The 20,261-nt window shown below is 40.6% G+C and overlaps 1 protein-coding gene across 1 annotated transcript in view; it reads left to right on the top strand.

The window, feature by feature from the left end:
• rdgC (retinal degeneration C) overlaps positions 1–20,261 on the top strand; it is a 251,872-nt gene that overhangs the window by 196,709 nt on the left and 34,902 nt on the right. The window lies entirely within an intron of this gene.

Here is a 20,261-nt window from a genome sequence, read left to right as displayed (position 1 = left end):
TGAAGACGGTATGATGAAGGTAGTGGGAGGGCGGTGTGATAAAGGTGGCTTGGCCAGGCTAGTGTGATGAATATGGTGTTATGAGGGTGATGTGGTGAGAGTGGCGTGGTGAAGGTGAGATGAAGATGGTGATGTGATGAAGATGGTGTGATAAGGGTGGTGTGATGAGGGTGACGTGATGAGGACGGGATAACAAAAACATAATCCCTGATCCCCCTTACTCGTTTAACTCAGCACCCGTGTTTGGTTTATTAATAGCCCAGCTTGCACTAAACCTGACATGCATACCCACATCACGCAACATTTTCACTGGAGGGAAAATCTTGACTGACGGCAAACTCTGAGGCAATGCATAAAAGTCTGTGAAGGCCATTTTTTAGAAATAATTACAATAGCTAGTTCGTGGTTAGAGAATGGGTTATGTGTGTAAAAGTACAGTACAGGGTCCAATCCCAGACCGAGGCAGAAAACGGTGTGATTATATGACTTTCGTTAATATCCTCCCTTTTATACCATTACAGCCGTTCAGAGTGAGACAGCATTTATTCAATACAGACAACGGATATTGAACTAATGCCCACCGATGCAGTGACATGCGAGTGCGGTAGGCAGGAGGATTGCTGGACGTCAGGGAACAAACTGCCAATTCAATATCCTGAGTCGGACATAGAAAAAGAGGAAGCAAAAATGTGCGTCGTATCCTGGTTAGGCACATGTACAAAACTGACAAGAGTTTTTTTTTTTTTTTCCCAGGCGCTCCAAAGGCCAGTCAAAACCAGCCACTCCTTAAAGCAGACTGCACCACTAACCACTCATTTTCATCCACACAATTAGTCAGGCGTGTCCAATAAAACCAGTCGGATGTGCAGTGCTTCCTATGCTGCTGCACCTCACAGTTTTTTGTGTTTTGTTTTTCTGTCCATTATTGTCTTGTTCTTGCTATCTCCTGGTTATTTGTTCTGCTGTACCATAAGCCTCACCAAACTGTGGAGGTTAGACGCAGCAAAAACATACCGCAAGGCTGTGGCAGGTGCGCAGAACAATATCGGGAGCGTGGGGTAATGCTCCCTGACAGGCGAACTTCCACGACTTTTTTCCTTAACTCTTTTTTCCTCCGTCTTTCTTTCAGCAGAACAGGAATCACACACTGGAAAATTTTGCCCTTGAAATATTCTAATGGTTTTGTGCAGCTAAAGGGTAGAATTTTCGAACTGGTGGGGTCATATATAATCTTCCTTAGCAACCTTTAGTATGAGGTCTTAAAAATAAAATCGTCTGGAAGTAGGTAAAAAATTCAGTTGAAGGCTTTTATCCCCTGGGTATAAATGAAACTTTTTTTGTATTTATTTTTGCTCTTACCGAATGATTTTTTACGGTTTGGAAGACCCTCCTAGTAAAGTTAATGAATGCTAGGTAACACTGCAAATCATTAGACGTCTGTCCTGAGAAGAATAAGATGGTCTGGTGGCAGCAAGAATGAAGAATAAAATACGTCATCAGACTGAATGAGTTAACCTAATTAGCCAGGCGTGCCCAACGAAAGTGGAAGCGTGAGGTGATGCTTCCTGTACTGCCAGACCTCCACACTCTTTTTCTTATTTTCGTCCATCATTAGGTAAGACGAGAACCATGTGTTGTAAAATTATCCCCTTCATGCCAAGGACGTCATTTTTATATTGCTCTTGTGATTTCCTGAAGATTTTACTTCGCTTAGGGATTTCGAACTGGAGGGTTTAAATTACAGTTACCCATAACTCCATCAGTATTAGTGGTCGTACCCCCCCCACCCCACACACACACACCAGAAGGTATAAAAAAATTAAATGAAAGTCGTGTCATCGCATCAAATAACTGCAGGACAAAAATGGAGGCGTGACGCGATGCATCCTCTCCCGCCAGACCTCCACCCTTTTTCCCCAGGTCTTTTCCATTCGGCCTTCATTATGCCGAAGGGAAGACACGCGCGGGAGTAATTTAAGGTAAAATTCCTGACTGGGAGTTTTCTCAATAATTTTCCGGCGACCATGCGGCTCTAGTCAAATCGGGAGACTGATTCATTAAGTGTCTCAGGTTTCTTTGACTCTTATCGTCTGGCAGTAGATGGATTATAATACTAGAGTTCTGCTGATCATGAGAGATTTGATGGTGACAGTATTATCCTTGTCTTACACTCTGCTAGCTGAAACTCTTCCTCGCTTTCTGGAATGGAATGAGTTGTTCCGAACATGAGAGAGCAAGTAACTAGGTTGACTAGTGTAAATTTAAAGGGTAAATAACGGAGAATATAATTTTAAGCACCCGATCCAAGACGTCTAGGAAGCCCGTTCCCGAGGTCCAGTAATCCACCTACTACATACCAGCTGAGAACCGATTTCCAGGAGCTCTCACTTGGACATTAATATTCAGTGCCTCAAATGTAATACCTTTAGAATATCACCTTCCAACCTGGTGTTATGGTAATAGCAGGAGAGTCTTTATTATTTGGTGGGGCCATTACGAAACATTATTGGACACTGAGATCGCTGTCGATTTCAGATCTTCAGACTATTCCCTGTAGTAGTTGACATGGAATTCGCCACTGCATAGTTTCCAAACCCCCAGTTGTGTGATGCCTCAGTTTAATGAACTTAACTTTTAAGCACTTAATTACGAGAGTATTGTCCAAAGCCAAGTAAAATCATTTAGTGGTAGTTAGGCAAAAATTAATATTATCCCATTTAATAGCTTTTAAAAAATGTTAAACTATAAGGTACTGTCAGCTGTTTTGGCAGCATGCATTCCTTCGATCCTCCACCATGTCCCAGTTTGACATGCTGTACAGAACAAGTTACTGTGTGCAAAGGCTTGCCCAATACTCCGGCTACTGGTCTGGGGTTTCATACCAGTGGAACAATGTTCAGCCACTTAACCTGACTGATCTTATTAACTAGTTTAGCAAGGTCTATAACTTAGTGTTTGGACAGTTTAGAATCAATACATGATTAAGCCAACCCTTCCAACCCGGTCCGCCTGGCTGAGTGGACCCATCAACCACAAGCAAGCAACCGCCCCTGCAGGGCCATCCTGTGCAGTGAACTAATGTTCCCGTGCGGTTGACAGTGCCTCGCAATAGAGTGTGGAGATTTGGTTCCTGGATGGACGCCGGATTCGAGTCTCTCCACCCAGCTACCAGGGGCACCACAGTAGGCTCCACATTACGCGTTATTTGGTTATATTGTTACACACATCGTTGAAAATGGTTTCCTGGTTTACAGGAAACAATTGGGCTTGTCACACAGGGTAGACCAACCTGAAGTAGAAAGAAGCTTAATTTAAATTGACAGAAAGAATGAGTGAAATAGGAAGATAGGAAGGCAGGCTCAGAAAAAGAATGATAAAGATGATTGAAGCAGGCAGCACTGCATCAAGGGAGTGGATGATGGTCGCCATCACCCATCACCACTGGTTTAGTAAGGTATCTTATTTAGTTCTGAGAGTTTGAAATGATACATTACCAGACTTGTGGAGGATGGCTCTTTGACTAATTTACTTTCTTCTGCTACTGTTGGTGATTTTGTTTGTTTGCTGAAAACGGATGTCTCTCCTCCTGTCCGTTTTGTATACAAATTATATGAATTTGACGGAATTTTAATATGATTTTGTAATACTGCGAAAATCGCCATCACGGTTGCAAATTAAAGCGCATACGTTCGCCTGGCATACCTAGTGCAGGTACTGGCCGCGTCATTTACTGCGCTAGGTTGGTGTAATTATAAAACTCCCTCTTTCTGCCTTGCCATCCCTTAATTTCCGAGAAACGACGGGACGGTTTTACTATTAGGGCGATTTTACTCACCAGTGGAAATCTTGCTGAGGTCTGCAAGTTAAAATATGAGTGAGAGCGATGTTCCGAAATATGATACAAGACACCTTACGATTGCCATAAGGAATGTTTTATCCCCAGTACCTAAAGCAATCTCTCTCTCTCTCTCTCTCTCTCTCTCTCTGTCACCCCTTTTGGTATATATTTCTCCCCTCCCTTTCTCTCAAACTGTCAACAAACACAACACACTGAACCACAAAAGCAATCCCACGCCCCTCCATTCCCAGTCAGGCGGAAAGCAAAATGCTGGGAGTAAAAAATCTATGTCCGTAAAAATATGTTGAAAAGAGGGCAAAAAAAAATTGTGTCATAGTTTTTACACACACACACACACACACACACACACACACACACACACACACACACACACACACACACACACACACACACACACTGAAGATGTGAATACAAAAACTTGGGTTATTTCGTGTTTCCATTTTTCCTGCTGGTATCAGCGTTTATATATATATATATATATATATATATATATATATATATATATATATATATATATATATATATATATATATATATATCTTGCTAATTAGCCAAAACTCCTAATTACTCTTTTCAGTCACAACTACTTCCTACTGTTTACCGTCATCTTAGATTCTTTTTTATCACATTTATTATTTATATCAAATGCTTATTCTAATCATTCTCTGTAATGACTGCTTAGCCATAATAGCTACTTATTGTTTGCAGTCATAGTTACCAGCCACTGCTTACAGTCAATAATTAGTCACAGTTTACAAACATAATTACTATTCGTTGTTGACAGTCATAATTCTTAACACTTAACAGTCACAACCGTTTTAAATCATACCTACTCTATTCTCTCTACAATAATTGTTTCTGCTTATAATCGTAATTATTACCCACTGTTTGCAGTCAGTATATACAGTATTTCTTACTACTTAATGAAGTAACCTCGCCTTACTGCCTTACACATTGAAGGGAACAGTTATCGTATTGTGCAAAAACATGCAATTTCACACCACGTACACTGAGCATCCAGACCTCCCCAGCAACACGCCAGACAGCAGTAAGACCCCCAGGAGACCACACCAGACCAGACGCACACTCCCCCTCTTTCATTGTTTCAGCCCAGCAGCTTTGCTCATTAATTTCACTACTTGGCCAGAAGTAACTTTACACTTACAGTTTGATTACGCTAGTGTGTATGTTGTTTGTTTGTGTGTGTGTGTGTGTGTGTGTGTGTGTGTGAGAGAGAGAGAGAGAGAGAGAGAGAGAGAGAGAGAGAGAGAGAGAGAGAGAGGGAGGGGGGGGGGATCGACGGTGGGAATAGTAGATTAAATAGACTTAATCCATAGCTGACAAGGAGCCATTGCTATGCTGAATACCATCATCTATTGGTTACTTAACACATAAAACACGGGACGCCACTAACTGCCCGAATATAATTTTTTGTGTGTATTACCAGAATGGGACGCTTAACTAGTTTAACTTGATGACATGTAATTTATCTTCTTATCCTTACCAAACGATTTCCTTCAGCTTTCAGGGGTCATTTTGAATTAGAGGGATTATTTATAACCTCCATAAGCCTTTCATTCCTCTGTAAAACTTATTATACTTGTCTGGTAGCAGCAAGAAACAGACAAAAAAAAAAAAAAAATACTATACGGTGTTAAATTGGCTAAGATTTCTGTCAGAATGTAGGAGTTGCCGTGCCTCTACACAGTGTTGTTAGTATTGTCTCCGGCACATCACTAACCTCCACATCCGTCATCCCCATCATTTAGCAGGCCTATGCACGAATGTTAACCCGTTCAGTACGTTGATGTTTTATTTCAGTTTCGTCTATCTACCTGCCAATTATTTTTTTGTTCATTTATATTAAGGGAGACTTCTTATGCTAAAGGACCTGCGGAAAGCTACAACTAACCCTTTCAGGCCGAAGAGTCGTCCTTAAGTTAAGTATACTCGTTAAGTTTGGTGTTAGTAAGAATAAAGTAAAAATAACATCATCACATTACTGCGGTTAAATTTCACCGTCATCCTTGTACAGTCCAAGTGTGGCATAGAAAGACTTCTCTTTATATAAGCCCCTTGTGGTGGTCTGGTTGTCTGAGGCACCGGTCGGGGTGAAGGTTAGATGTTATACACTTCGGTTCGATTCTCTAAGACGTGGTTGTATTTTTACTGCCAGCGTTAGATACAAATTGCCTAGCTGGATTTGAAGTGGCCTGAATAATTATGAGGAAACCTAACTTAAAGCAAATAGTATTGACCTAACCTGCGTGGGCCTGCATGGACGTGAAGACCTGAATGAACCTAAATGAGGGCCTAGGTAGGCTAAGCAGGACCTCCCATAAATGACTCTACCTAAACAGATTGTTCCTTAGAAAATGTGAAGGTCCATAGTAGACCTGAAATGATACTGATAAACTTAAATCAGCCTAATAAACTTAGCTGGTCCTGAATGATCCAGATCCCATCTAAATTGGTCTAATTCGGCCTGAATGGTTCTGAATAAACCTAAGTGGTCTGAATAAACCTAGAGACATCCGAATGGACCCATACCTAATTGAATGGATGTCAATTACCTTGATTACATTTGATTTGACCTGGCAAAGTCTGAGTGGGTCCAGGCTAACTCAGTGTGCCTGAACGGATGTACAGTAATAGTATCTGATGTGATCAGCAAGGGCCTGATTGCGCCTAAATGTATGTGAAGGGCTGAATACTGTAGTGTAGAACTGGCCGGAGTTGGCGTATCGTTGCTAAATTTACGTTATGCAGGAAAACTGAGCCATATCAACGAATGCTCTGACATTTTTTCCGGCTTATAATTTCTTGTGACTGGCAGTTTTGTGTGCTGACATTTAGGCCTGTTATCAGTCATGCCAGCACGACGCAAGTACACGGTCGACGAACACGTTTATTCAGTAATGTAATCTCACCATGGGCGTAGGTTGGTTGCCTGCGCTTAAATATTTTGGTAATCAAACCTGACGTCTTGCTTCTGTGAATGCAGTAAATGAATGAATTGTGACAGCAGGTTTGTGCACAAGCCTTGTTAGAAACTACGTCACAGTAAATTAACTGGGTATTAAATCATGCATTTCACTTGTAACCATTTTAGTCGAATGAAGCATTTGTTGTTCTAATTTGCTATCTACAAACAGTTTTCTTCACCCCAAGATAGATTTTTTTAGAACTGCATGGGTTATAAACAGAGTCCATTAACCTTTCGTTAATATGAGTCCTTTCTCAGCAAAATACAGTCGCATCTACGTAGCTCGAGTAAGCAAATAAAATGCGTCATCTAATTCATGGTATCAAACTATATTTTAAAAAATTCGCCCTAATTTATCTTTCCTACTGAACAAACAACGAGCAGCAGGTTCAGTCTGCTTCCTACTAAAACGCCTTTGTGGCATTCCATTATGGTAAGCGGAGCAAGGAACGAGGGGAGAGATGGTGGAGAAGCAGAAGGAGGGATAGAGGAGGAGCAGAAGAGGTGGTGGGAGGAGGAGGACGGGGAAGGGGTAGTGTCGGGAGGATGGGCTGGCTGTCTGGAGAGGGAGAGGAAAGCCAGAGGGAACGACTGTGGGCAAAGTGCACAGTGTACAGTACATACATAATGTTTGTTGTAGTCCGTCCATGAGTTTACAAGTTCACTGGGGAGGCAGTGAACTGCCACACCAGTATACCGGTACTCGAGTCATGCATTTCGAAATCTATGTAAGTTTTTTGATGGGGGAAAATTTCAAGGAACCGGGTTGTCCGTCAGTCACTCCCCAAGGATATGTGGAAAGGAGGAGCTCAACTCTCGTAGACTTTAGGTAAGCCCCTTATTAAAACCCTGATGGTCTTGCATGTATCTGAAATTTCTGTTCTTGTACCTCCTTCAGCAGCGTTTAGTTTAGTTACTGAACGTAAGTTGTTTGTTTCTCTTTCCATATGAAAATTTTCCATTCGGTAGGTTTACTAAGGGTCTGTCTTGGCTGATTAAAATATTCGGGTGCTTGGGAGAATGAAATTCTTGAAATAATGAAATGGAAAGCAAATAATTAACCGTTTAAGCCGATGACGCATTTTTTATTCAATTTGACAACGTCACTTGATTAATCTGTTTCTGAAAGCCTGATAGTACTGAAAGATTTAAAGAAGACTGCATCTAATCCCTCCAGTAAAAAAAAAAAAAAATTCTAAGGCGAGCAAAACTGCCGGTAGCAAGAATAAAATGCATAATTTATCATCGCTGTGAAAGGTTCAGCGTGATTTAATGTTAAAAAAAAAGAAAAAAAGAATATACTGTTTCATGCCCGACAGCCGGGCTGTTGCTTCAGTTAAGTTATGGGACGGGAGTAAAGCCTTTGCCTCGTGCTTTATTCAGCACGCCATGAGGGCCCTGCCACTGCCGTCACTGTGCTGTTCACCAGAGCCAGAATTCATTAATAAATTGAGTCAACCCTATTCCCTCTCCTTTATCATGTTTTCATTTGCAAGAAGAAAAAGGGACATGGGAATATTCGGCCCTCATTTCTTTGCCTCTCCTTCAAAAAAGAAAAACAGCTCATTACAGTTTTCCTCTCGCAACTACATACATATATATATACAGTATATATATATATATATATATATATATATATATATATATATATATATATAAACTATATATATATATATATATATATATATATATATATATATATATATATATATATGCAAGGAAAGCAAGGGACATGAGAAAATTCATTACGTCCCTTGTTATTCCTCCAGAAGTGAAAAGATGACTTGTTTATAAAGAAGGCACAAGAGACATAGGAATAGTGTACACATTCTCCGCGCTGTAATAACCAACCAAAGCTACGGTAGGACTTAATCAGAAGTTTGCCTGTGCCTCCATTCCCTGGACACACTGGTATACCTTTACCAATCTTATTCTTGCACTGTACCGCAGCTCCGTTTAGCCTCATCATGCTCGGAAAAGCTGTAATATTTTCCAGCTAACATCTGACATTTTATTCAGCAGTAAGTGAGTCATAGGAACCGGGTGTCAGTAATAGAACCATTAGGCCCCTCATGCTCGAGACAGCACCAGTTTTCTACTGCAATTAAATCCTGACGCTTCTTTCTTTATTTTTTTTTTAATCTGGGAAGTGATCATAGGAGTCTAAGTGTTAATACTGGCACCATTAACCTTTTCATGGTCAGGATCACTGGTATAAACTTCTAGCTAACGCCTAACGATTTCAAATAACTGAGAGTGAGTCAAGGGAATCTGAAAGTGTTAATAGACTCACCACTTCATTAGCTTGCCGAGAGAAACAGCACAAATCTAATCTAAAAGCAGAGTTTCAAGTATTTAAAGTATACAGCGGGATCATCTGCCAATAGGAAGACTCTGGACACAAAATGGCCGACGCGTCCATTCTGCGTCAGGCCCAACTCCTGCTTCGTTAGTGGAAGTTTTGTCAGTGTGTCGTTATCAAAAGTTACCTCACCCGCCCATCAGCCTCTCCTGACACACATTTTTCGAAATTACCCGCTTTCAATTTCATGAGTGTGGGAGGACGGCGAGTTTGGCTCCTTCACCACGATTATTTCTTTTCGATATTTCACCCATGCAGCTCGATGACATTATTATTATTATTATTATAATTATTATCCATCTATCCATCATCCAATCCTACGTTGCCCCATGAGGAGCGTAGGAGCCCGGGGCTAGGCAAGTTGATCCTGACATTTAAGATGAGAGTGACCAGCCTCACTTATCCCTGAGTGGCATTAGGTGAGCAATAAACCCCAACCACCCCTTCCATGTAAACTTTCACCGGCTCAATCCGACTGGAGGGCCGTAATTACCCACTAAACCACCAGACGCCATAATTTGGTTATATGGTTACCACCCAGCGTAGTAAGTGATATCCTGGTGTACAGGAAACCATTTGGCTTGTCACATTATTATTATTATTATTATTATTATTATTATTATTATTATTTGTTCTCATTATTATTATTATTATTATTATCATTATTATTATGATGGTTATTATTGCTGTTATTAAGACTCCCGATCGACTTGCCTTAGTTTGGGAGAGTAGTAATGAAGGGATAAAACATGCTACAGCCAGACTGTTCTATGAAGCTAAGGAGCTGTCTCTTATTCAGTGATGATGGCATCGTTTATAAAATTATAATATCCTTCTACCGCGTCTACCTCCATACAGTATTAGTCTATTTTTAAAAGGTTTCTTATAGTGAAGGGGTTATATATCACTGCAGCGAGGGAAGTGTGATAGATATAAGCGCTTATAGTATCCTTCCCAAGACGTCAGATCCCAGTGTATATTTAAATGTCTAAAACCAAAAGAGAGAAGAAAGTGACATCTAAAATTTATTTTGGCACTAAATTACAGGTGAAATTACCCCGATTCTATTTCACAAATGTGTCTAGTTACACCTGAGCGCGAGGAACAATGTGCCTGGGCCTGTATGTCTGTTAGCAAGATTGTGGAAAAACCATCGGATGGAATTTTACCATAGAGGGCATAGGGACATAGAACCAAAAGAAGATCAGGCGATAAATTTTGAGACAAAAAAGGTCGTAGGTCTATGTCAAAGACAGAATCAACACTAACTGTTTTGATTTGATTTTGACTAAACTTGGTAGATGTGTTGATAGGCAAGGTAACGTGAAGTGATTCCATTTTGAGAACAATAGCTAAGAGATAAATGCCACAGGGCAAAGTCAAAATGTCGATGTTTTAAATTGAAATAGTTTTAATTCGATTTAGTTTAAACTTGGTGGAATGATTTTAGATTCGCCAAGGATGAAAATACTTTGTTTTCAGAACAGTAAGTCAAAGGTTAACGTCACAGGGTAAAGTCAACTTAAACACTTTTGATCCGATCTGAACCAGACTTGGAAAATGGATTAAGGGTCAGATAAGAATGAAGTAATTCGACATTAAGGCAATCAGTCAAAGGTCAGGGGTACAGAAAATGGTCAAATATCCCGTATTGATGCTTGTTTACACCGAAGCTGCTCATCTTGTTCTAAACATGGCGACGAACCACACTATAAACAGTAGATCATTTCATCACGTCTGCACACTTATTTCTTCAGATATCATGTTCCAAAGCTACGGGTAAATACTGATTATGTGAACGGGCCTTTAGCCTGATTGTATGGCTTGGGTCTTGCATTCTGTGTGTGCTTCTTCATGTCTTAAAAATTATTAGTGAGAGGTCTGATAAAATTATTAATGAGAGGTCATGATAGGTGAATTGCTGAAAGTTATCAAGGATGGAGCATAAACACGGATTTCCAGCTTCTTTAGGCGGACGAGGGGGTGAAACTTGTAATGGAAGTATACAGACCTGCTAGATTGTTTGGGAATTATTAAATTACGCTTCTGTTGGTGAGAGAAGGCGATCGTAGTGGATTTGTTACTAAAAATATCGAAGAGTATTAATTTGATACCTAACTTTACTGGTGGTATAATAATTTGGGGTGGAATTATAGAACTGAGTTTCAAGTCTGGCAGTAAATAATGAAATGCTTCAGGCAATAGGAGCTGTTGATATGTGATGAAGGAGTTACTAACAAGAATCAGTGACTCAGGAGGAACGCAACACTGATATCAAACTTTCGGCGTGAAAATTGCAGTTGAGTTATGAATGAAATCAAGTTACGAGTCTGACATATATGCTTGTAAGAGGTCAGGTTATGTTGGTCGAGTTGCTAAGAATAACGAAACCTATACTTACTGTGTGGTTTGAGAGGGGAATGCATGGGAGGGTGGCTGGTCTTAGTGTGATGTGCACCCATTGATAGCATCTTGCAGCATGCTGTTTACCAACTCGAGCTCTGGATCACAACTACCACCTTGGGAATGAGAGACTGGGTCATGATGATGGTGATGATACCAACTTCTGTGTATGTGGGACGCAGGGTGAAGAAGAAGAAAATGATGATGATGAAGTTATTCCCTTAATTTTTCGGATGATAATTTGACACTATTTCTTGGGCTGCAGGATACTCATAAGGGACTGCAAAGGAAAGCAAATAGCAACAGACCTAATGGTCCTTTTGAGGCTGTTTGTTGAATAGAAGAATATACCTAGGATATCTAATTCTATGAACTAAAGATGCGGATAACAAAGCAAGAAGACCTTACCCTATGTCTGGTACAACTGTGTGGGACCTAGGAAAGGATGATGACAATGACGAAACAGATACCTAACTATTTGTGAAGGTGAAGCTGCAACCCTGTCCTCTCTTCTGGATATCATACGTACCGTAAACTATGAAGGAAGCGTAGACAAGATGATACCTGACTCCCTCTGGAGGTCAATTTGGTACTGTATCCTGATATTGCTTATCACACCTACCCTTATACATGCGGGAAGCTGAGATAATGATGATAATGATGATGGTGATGATAATCATGATAGCGGTGATAATGACGATGATGACGATAAACCCAATATCTGACTTTCCTCTGAGGTAAAATTGGCATGCCAGTGATCCTGTTCCAGATATTAAAAACCAAAGCCGGAATAATGAATGAGCTGGTGCTGCATAATTAATCACTCCACACTCCATCCAGCTTCGCAACTCGCAATTAAAAACTCCACACACAGGATCGCGTATTTTTATGAGAACATTTACCGACCCGAAAATATCCGACCTGTGATGGGTCGGGGCGCTCCAGGAAGTCTAGAGCAGGTTAGGTAAGGTTATCTGTTAGCGTTAGGAAAGGTTTGATTACCTGATCAGGTTATCGATTAAAGTGAGACTGATTTAGATCAAGTCTGGTCAGTCTGATCGCATTAGGTTACGTTAGGTTGTGTTAAGTCACGGTTAGGTTTAGTTTTGGTTTGGTTAGGATTCCCAGTTATGGTTAGCTTACTTATAATTACCGATTAATAATGGAAGACCAAGCATCCTGAAGAGAGAAAAATTGCATGCAGCCCACCTGAATATTAATGCCTGGTTAATGAGACAGCGGCGCACCTGAGCACACCAGTGTAATGAGGGCCAAAGCAGTTATGTGACTTTGATCTGGAAATTATTTGACGGTCATATCTACGTCAGTGAGCTTTCCGGTGTCTTCCATAATGTCAGGTGTTGGGGCCCTGATAATGTCCTCATTACCTTTTTTTAGAGGGAGCCAGCAGTGCATGGGTTAGCACGTTCAACTCTCCTGACATGTTAGAGGCATTAGAGAGAGGCTAGCACAAATCTTTTACAGCTACCTTCCTATTGTTTCCTTTAAAGTCGTTCTGTAGCTATAGATGTTCCTCTAAAACTATTAACAGTTGTCTTCATGGCTCTGTTTTTTCGCCTCTTCTCCTTTTCATCAGTGACCTGAGCTATACTTCTTGCCCGAACCATTCACAGTTCCACCCGAATCTTTTCCACCCGCACCTCACGACGTCCATCACAACAGTCTCCGAAACAGTTCCGGTACTTGGAGTTGGTACATCTTACTTTGGATTGTTTCAGTACTTCTGAAGCTAACTTTGTAACCTTTAATGACTCAGAATTTAAATCACCCATCTCTCATCTCCACACATTCTTGTAGATGCCTATCCTCTTACCTTCAGTTAAACTATTTACACAACTCGTCGTTCGTCATCTTTCAATATTCTTGGTTTACCTCTTCAAATGATCTTCCCTGGAAAGAGTACATTACTTCTCTTGCAAAATGAACTTTACATACGTTAGGTATGCTCAACTGACACCTTGCATTCTGTAACATCACTCAAAATGTTGAATCTGAACGGGGGTTTTATTCGCCCTTGTACAGAGTACAGCTGTCATGTGTGTTGCCCGAGCCACGGTAACAAGAGTTTTCAAAAGGTGTATTCACCATTATCAAGTTCATACGAACAATATATGATAGGTTATCTGCTTTATCAAAGTGTATTTGTTGTTATTTCATACACTTTTACATATAAATTTTTTTGAAACTTAGGTTCTCGCTTTGTGGGATCCTCGAATTGCAGCTACCCCGAGTGTTCTAAAATCGAAGCAAGCTTGAGGTATGCCAAGTCAGGGGACTTGCCCAAATACATTATTTGCATAATACAGATACAGAGCCTACCTTTGACCCGGGCGTCAGTATATATATATATATATATATATATATATATATATATATATATTGCTTTATTTATTCAGTTATTTATAATCATAGGGGGACCCGAAGTAATCAGACTCCAGGAGAAAGTTTATATGCCCCTTGTTCCCGTTCACCCAGTACTCCATTTGGGGACCTATAGATGCAACATTGAATTCTGCGAGTAGTATTGGAAATTAGCACCAACTGATTATCTGCTTAAGTGAACCTTATGTAGCTGATGGCCATTATTAATCGTCCTTTTTTACTTTTGTCTTTACAGTACTATTCATGTGTCATGTTTCACAGTGTCGTTAATTGTTTAAGTGGAAGATACATAGCAACATACTGGATTGTGTTGAAAGAATGCAGCTGTTCCGGTCCGACTTGGATCCTCTTTCGTATTGGTTCATGCTTAAAGAGGATCCAAGCTGAACAAAAACTGTTTTATCTTGACAGTAAACTCACTTTCTGTATATGAGTAATAGTTTTTCAGTCGCCATTAACACCACAGTGAAAATGACTCTCAGCATGAATTCTCCATGATGCTAAATTATCATTTTCGGCTGTATAAGTCGTCTCGAATTGCAGGGATTAATAGCGTAGTTACAGTTAAACACACTGCCAAACGCTTATTTTTCGTTCTCTGGTAATATGCAAAATCATCGTAAAGTCAAGATTTATCGCGGAATTTCATTGCCATCGCCATGGCATTTGATTATTCATACATGGCCAATATCCATTTATGAATTGGAGTTGAATCTTGTTAGTACTGAATATTTTACATTCTAGCCGTCCAGCACAGCGCAGTGCTGCAAGGTGTTGCAGTTATTGGCAGGAGGGACGGTGCCAATAGCAGTGGTGAATGGTAGAGTTGGTTGTGGTGGTGAGGTCGGTGGTGGTGGTAATGGTAGTTGTGGTAGTGGTAACTCTGGTGGTGGTAATAGTACTGTTGGTGATAATGATGGTCATGATGTAGGTGATGATGGCGGTGATTATTGTGGTGCCAATAGTGGTGGTGCAGTTACTGACGAGCCGAGCGCCTATGTGGTGATAGTTCCCAGGACAGTATCTATGCATTTTGTTTAGTGTGTCGCGTCGGTACAACTGAAATGCGATTCTCACTGTAAGTCCTGAGTATCAGAGTTCATTACTGAATCAGGTACAACCGTTTAGTATTGCCGAAATAGATAATTCAGTGTTGTAATTATGAATAGGTGTGAAGCATCATTATTTGACCGTAATAGATTTAAGGCCTTATATGATTTACTCGTTTGAAATCTCTGAAGCTGATAGATTCACGTTCATGCTTCAGTGAAGTGGATAAGCTAGATTTTAACCAAATAAAGCAATGTTTTTGAATGGTCCTTTTCTGAGTTTGTATATTAACGATGTTCCTCATCAGTGGTTAGGTTATTTGCACTCTGTGTATGAATTTTTGACCAGTGTGAGTCGAACTAAGTAAATGACCCGACATCTGAGGTTCTCCAAGTTGTTATGAATTGCAGCATTTTTTTTTTTTTTTCTGTATAACGAGTTAAATTCAAGGTGTGTTAAAATTAAACATTATGTTGCCCAATCATTCTACAATAAATAAATAAATAAATAAATAAATAAATATATATATATATATATATATATATATATATATATATATATATATATATATATATATATATATATATTGTTACGAACCAGAGCTGATGGCCTGGAGTTTTGGAGCCTTGAAACTCTCCTGACCTAGCAAACCCTTGACTTCCCGTGATTGGAACAGTCAACCCACCTAGCTACTCTCCAGCTACTTTACAGAACGTCATCTATCGATCTGATGGGTTCCCAGACTGGAGCAGTCAACCCACCTAGCTACGCTCAAGCTACCTTACAGAACGTCATCTATCGATCTGATGAGTTCCCAGTGGTGTTCGTGGAGTTGGGTGTCTGACACATCAACTCATAGTTGATGTGTTGTGTGAACTACTGTTGGAAGTCAGTTGACCTTGTTATCTCACTCCGGCTGGTCAGCTCCTATGAGGGCAATGTTTGTCTCTAGCCCCTTGTGTTGACCGTCAGTGGACATTCCTGACTTTCTGGATCGTATGCTGGCGTTACAGAACCCGATACAATTCAGATAAGTGGGATTGGGTTGGGAATGGGCTTTGGGGGGTGACTTTTAATTTCTTTTCATACCACGTGTTTACTTTATTTTGCACAAAGAAGGAATATAATTGTATTATTCGTTATAGTTTTTGTTCTGCTTTACTAGTAAGGGTTTGTCATGTGAAGTAACCGGCTTTTTAGTAATTGTCATAATTTTGTGGTATTGTAAATAAATGGTGAAGGCTGTGTTCTCTTGAGGATTATTTTGTTATACTTTAGTTTCATTAAATCTAATCTAATTTGACTTTATTGGTTTAAATCCTCTAGCTAGAGGTTAAATAATTAACCCCTAAAACAGAATTGCCACACCAATAATATATTTAACATTAGTGCTGTTCAATCAATTTGTGTTGATGGACCAAGTTTTCTGGGACGAAGGCCATATATATTTGTCTGTACAATGGATTTCCACTTGGTACGTAACAATATATATATATATATATAATAGATAGATAAATAGATGCGTTAGTACAGGATTTCTGCTCTGTCACCGGTGAAAAATATGGTGTTACTGGTACAGCAGACAGCAGAAGTTCGTCCCTCTTAGCGTGCGTGATACGAGCCTGTTGATCTGGTAACACTGTATGAGATAGAGTTGACAGGTACGCTTTAAATGGCTAATATTAAAGAAATGTGTTCGGAGATAAGAACACATTCCCTAATGATAATATTAATTTGTAGCAGGTGGGATAATGTTATTGTGAAATGTTTGACACTGGTGTATGAAGATTCTTCGTTACGGACACAGACGCCTAGGATTATTTGGACTGGACTGATGTTGCCAGCAAGTATTATATGAAATATTATAGAACGATTGCAGTCCTAAAGGTGAGGTTGCAAGAAAACACTAATTACGATGTCAGTTACACACTAAACAAACACAGAAACTGACAGTTCGTGTTTCGCCAGTATGCGGTTTAGTTGTACAAGTTAAATCACTTCCTTTTCCGACCTCTCTCCACACCCGTCTCTTCTCTTCCTAGTCATGCTCTGCCATCATCCACGTTTTATCGTTAATGCTGAATACCGTATGTCTGTAGATAAACTGTGGGAAATAGTATAAAAGTGTCAAATGAGCTTTATTTCCTCCTCCATCGCTTGAAATGTTATCCATGACTTGAATATAAATGTTAGTAACATGAATAAATCGTCACTGTGGTGGTTAGGAGACATTACTCGTCACATTATATAACATTTATATAACCATCGTTAATACAGTGCTCCAAATACACTCCCTCTCCACCCCCTCGCCGTCTCCTCCCCTCCCCCTTCCACTGTCTCCATCACTTCTCCCCCCTCCCTTCCCCCCCTCTACCAATACCCGTTGTTTCTCTCCCTCAACACCCCCAACCCTTCCCTACGATTTCATTTAACTGACTCTGCTTCTGTTTACCTCCCTAACTAGATCGGTTCTTCATAATTTGAATACAGTTATTACCATTTACAGGACTTTGAGTCTTAATTGGAATGACATTATAAACACAATGCTCGTGCATGTTATATTGCCAACTGTATTACACACAAGTAACCAAATTACTTACATAACAATATGTCCATCGTAACTATCAGTGTTCAATACCATCCCCCCCTTGTGGATTCCTTCCCTCCTCGCCTCCTTCCCGCTTTCTGTATCCCTCACTCCTCCCTTCACGTTATAACATATTTATCTTTGTCCCAGCTTGTAATATATGTAATCCCTTCCCTCACCCAAAGTATTCCTGCCTCCATAATCCCCTCCCCCCCACACACATTGTGTTCCGCACTAAAGTGAGACCTATGAGATACGTCTACTTATATATAATTTAAAACAATATGCCATCGACATACTTTGATCTGAACTCCCTCAACGCATGATCTTACAAGGTCAGAGAATGCAGTCAGCAAGATTATCCCTATCATTCCATTCCCATAGCTGCATTGCATGGTTAGAACAGAAGGTAACGGCATGGCTGTCCGTCAGCGCCCTGAACATCTGTTCTGCAACTGCCGATATTATCGATACAGGAGTGACAAGGACTCGGATGGATAGGAAGCGAACCTTTACCATAATTAACCCTTACACCGCGACAATCTCATACTTCCACTTACATCTGCCTGCTGTCCGGGCTCATGACAAGCATATTCCGATAAGGGCTTAATCTACTCATCCAGAGGGGTATAATCCCCCTTCATCGTATATTACGATGATTATGGTAGCCAAATGTATGAGGATACAGCTTTGTGACTATCATCTATTTTGCTATATTTAATCGTAACTGAAGATCTACAAATTATCACCAAGAATACTGACAGTACTTTTAAGAAAATATTTTCTGGATGCGTGTAGATCATACAGCATCTATCTATCTATCTATAGCCCGACGCCCTAATCCCGAAAGGGTTGTCGCAGACAAAACGCCTCCAAGTCGCTCTGTCACCCACCATTTGACTCCCCTCCCCCCAACTCAACCCCCCCTCCCCCATATATTCCTCTCAACTCCATCCCTCCACCTCATCCTCGGTCTACCCCTCCCTCTCCCTCCCTCCACCTCACCTACATACACCCTCTTAGTCAGTCTTTCATTCTCCATTCTCTCCACATGTCCAAACCACCTCAGTCATACAACATACGCAATGATTATTTTTCATTTTATACTTTCTTTGGTGAAAAGAAGGACGTTTGTGCTTCATATTTTATGTATGTTGGGATTTATAAAATAAGTGTAAGCAAGATATTAATGGCTAGAGGAGGAGAAATAAAATGATCATTAAACTGAGGCACTGACTGCCGTCCTTTGAACAGTTAATGCCTCTTGACCGCCATTGTCACGGTCATTATAATATTACACATTATTAAAGGATACTATACAAAAACATGACCCAAACATCGTTATGTTGTTCGATTCCCGAGACAAAAATGAAAAACGGAGAGAAAAAGACATTTGAAATGACAAGGGAGAGAAGTTGGGCAGGGTCTATACAATAACACGGTGGGGAGGGATTCGGAGTGTTGCAGGCTAGAAACAAAGGTTACTGGAAATGGGGGCGGAGGGAGGGGGGGGAAGTGATGGAAACAGTGGAAGGGGGAGGGGAGGAGACGGCGAGGGGGTGGAGAGGGAGTGTATTTTGGGCACTGTAAGAACGATAGGTAGGTAAGTGTTACATAAATGATGACGAGAAATGTCTCCTAACCACCACAGTGACTATTTATTCATGTTACTAACATTTATAGTCAAGTCATTGATAACACTTCAAGCGATGGAGGAAAAGCTCATTGACACTTTTATATTATTTCCCACAGTTTACCTACAGACATACGATTTTCAACATTAACGATAAAACGTGGATGATGGCAGAGCATGACTTGGAAGAGGAGAGACGGGTGGGGAGAGAGGTCGGAAAGGGAAGTGACTAAACTTGTAAAACAAAATCGCATACTGGCGAAACACGAACTGTCAGTTTCTGTGTTTGTTTAGTGTGTAACTGAATCGTAATTAGTGTTTTCTTGCAACCTCACCTTTAAGACTGCAATCGTTCTATAATATTTCATATAATACTTGCTGGCAACATCAGTCCAGTCCAAGTAATCCTAGGCGTCTGTGTCCGTAACGAAGAATCTTCATACACCAATGTCAAACATTTTACAATAACTTTATTATCCCACCTGTTGCAAATTAATATTATCATTAGAGAATGTGTTCTTATCTCCGAACACATTTCTTTAATATTAGCCATTTAAAGCGTACCTGTCAACTCTATCTCATACAGTGTTACCAGATCAACAGGCTCGTATCACGCACGCTAAGAGGGACGAACTTCTGCTGTCGGCTGTACATTGGGTGAGATAAGGGGCTTAGAAGCAAAGACCATTGTCTTAATCTGACAGAAACGTCCAGCCCATCATTACACTTGAATAATGTGAAGCAAGAGGTGAGGCTACTGTACTCGCTCTTGAGGGCAGGTGACCAGCCTACTCCCCTCATGGAAGATGGATCTGCTATAAGAAACTTAAAGTGCAGCTACCGAGAGGAGGGGGACGCGGTAGCAGTGGTAGCGCGCCGGACTCGTAATCGGGGGATTGCGAGTTCGAGCCTCGCCCGGGCTGCCGTGCCGGGAATGGTAGCTCGCTCCTGTAACCCTAGCGGGGCTATATAGTCCAA

The sequence above is a fragment of the Coenobita brevimanus genome, chromosome 70 (genome assembly GCF_032717465.1).
Source record: "Coenobita brevimanus isolate Jiangsu-jjx chromosome 70, ASM3271746v2, whole genome shotgun sequence".
NCBI classification, from domain to species: domain Eukaryota; kingdom Metazoa; phylum Arthropoda; class Malacostraca; order Decapoda; family Coenobitidae; genus Coenobita; species Coenobita brevimanus.
This window is presented reverse-complemented; position numbering and strand designations above follow the sequence as displayed.